The following is a 2,582-nucleotide window of genomic DNA, read 5'->3' as shown; positions in this document are numbered from 1 at the left end:
CTATATTTATTTTATTTTCTTGAAATTTTTATAAAACTAATAATTTTAAATCATTTGAAAATTGGAGAGGCTCGATGATTAATTTATATTGTAGAGGGTCAAAATTGGGTGTCAACAGCTGTTCCTCGTTTGACTTGGATTGCTGGAAGAAATTCTAGGCAAATGAATTGACGAATCCAATTTTGATCGACCACATCTTCATTTTTAGGTAAACGATTTTGGTACTTTTAGAAATTATGGCCGAACTCGGGAGTTGGGTTTCCTACATATCTCATGCTATATGAGAATCTAGGTCACTTGTAGTTCGATACGCTTGATTTGACGCACAATTATGAAAGAATTCAGAAGCTATCCCGATATTGAATTATAAAGAGATCAAAATGCTCTGGAATAAGACTTGAGAGTGAAAGTTGGAATACAACCGAGTTTTCAATATTGATCCCGCCTACATATTCCTCAACTTAGGAAATCAGGCTGCTTGTAATTCGACTCAATCGGTTGAAAAGGAAATCTATTATGCAAGATATTCTTTGGTTTTGGAGAAGTGACAAGTAAATCGAGTATGAAAAGGAGGCTTACAACCTCTTAGCCATGAATGTGGTGCACTTCACACTCATAATTAAGAACTTACACGGGCATAATTTTTGAAGCTCTTGGTGCGTTGTCACTCGAATTGAAAAGTTGCCTTTGGTGGAGACCAAAATTTTTGGATGTGAAACTGAAACTATGAAACCTAAGGAAGAACCCACATGCCTTCTGATAGGGATGTGGTTTAATTGTGGTGGAAGTCGCTCCTCAGCTCACGTCCTAAGAGTTTGGCACTCCTCTTTAGACTATGTCCCAGTTTGCTTCTAAGAAAAAGTTTCACGTTGTGCTACATCCTTTTTTATGTCGTCCACACCTGTGGTTTGCTTGAGAATTCATCCTCTTGGATGCTCTCAACAAAGACTGAGATAAAACTCATTAAAAAAATGTAACCCTAAATGGGAAGATAGTGTATTTTATCGTGTTGACACTTAATTGCTCTACTTGAATATTTGACGTCAACTTCCTCCAGTTTGACGTAAAACAAATAAAGTTCGTATTTTGTATTTGTAATATAATCTTCAATGTACTCTTCTTTTGTTGACGAAGTAATAAAATAGGCAGATGTAATATGTTGATAGTTCTCTTGATGTCGTATTTGCAAGAAAAATGATGCAGTTGATGTTGATTCTCTTTTGATAGGCTAATCTTTCTCGCGATGCGTGAATCTTTTTCCCGTGATACATGAATCTCTTTTCGCGATGTATGAATCTTCTCTTGCGATGCATGGATCTCTTTCTCTTGCAATGTATGACTTCTCTGCGATGCATGACTTCTTTCTCTTGCTATGCATGATCTTTTCCCGCGATGCATGAATTCTTTCTCTTGTTATGCATGATCTTTTCCCACGATGCATGAATTCTTTTCCGCGATGCATGAATTCTTTCTCTTGCTATGCATGATTTTTTCCCGCAATGCATGAATTCTTTTCCGCGATGCATGAATCATTTTCTCTCGCTATGCATGATCTTTTCTGCGATACATGACTTCTTTCTCTTACTATGTATGGCTTCTTCTTCTCGCAATGCATGATTTTCTTTTCTCTTCTAATGCATAAATCTCTTTTCCGCAATGCATGACATTTTTCCCGCGATGCATGACTTCTCTTGCAATGCATGAATCTTCTCTTGCAATGCATGAATCTCTTTTCTCTTGCAATGCATGATTTCTTTTGATGACGCTGTCCTTGGTACCGAACGAAGAAAATGCTTCACCGAGCAACATAGGTGATCTTCTGGGTATTTTTGGGTGACGATATTGTCTCAATGGACAATATAATAAAAATGACCCTCAGAGTAGTGGTATCGTCTCAATCGACAATACAATATGACTAGCTCTCCGAGTAAGAATATTATCATGTCTGATAATATGATGCAGATAAACGTCTTCCAGATATCATTAATTGATGGAAAGCAATAAAGTTTCTCTCTTCGAGGTTTTCATTTGTTCCATCTCCGAACATAATTGTATATTCATTATGGACCTTTCCTTTGTTGAGAATTTGAATGAAATAATGCTACTCATATTCCTAAATCTTTGATGTAAAAAACATAAAATATTTCCTGCATCCACAGAAAAATTATCAATTTTTCGGGAGTTCCTCGCCCTTTCAACTTCTCCATATTCATTGAATGAAGGAATATGTTGATCCTGAGGCAAGCTTATAGACCTGTATCCACAGAAAAAAAAATTGTTAGTTTAAAAATGAACTGATCTGTGTCGATCTCTTTGACTATTCGCTCCTTGTTTTGTTGTCTCCGGTTGATTTCTCTGATCTCTCGCCTCTTGATAGATAAGACAAATATTTTTATGCAAAATAGAAACATGGAGGAAAAGTTTTAAGAAAAAATAGATTTTTGAAAAGTAGTATTTGGGAAAGGTCACTGCCAAGTGTCACGTCATGTCACGCCAAGCTTAATGAGCGTCTTTGAAGTTAATGTTTCGAGATCTATCTGATTACTTGTTGGGAAGTATTCAAAATTGCTCTAAACTGTCGA

The sequence above is a fragment of the Solanum stenotomum genome, chromosome 5, assembly GCF_019186545.1.
Source record: "Solanum stenotomum isolate F172 chromosome 5, ASM1918654v1, whole genome shotgun sequence".
Lineage (NCBI taxonomy): Eukaryota > Viridiplantae > Streptophyta > Magnoliopsida > Solanales > Solanaceae > Solanum > Solanum stenotomum.
The sequence above is the reverse complement of the archived record's forward strand: the minus strand, read 5'-3'. Positions refer to the sequence as shown.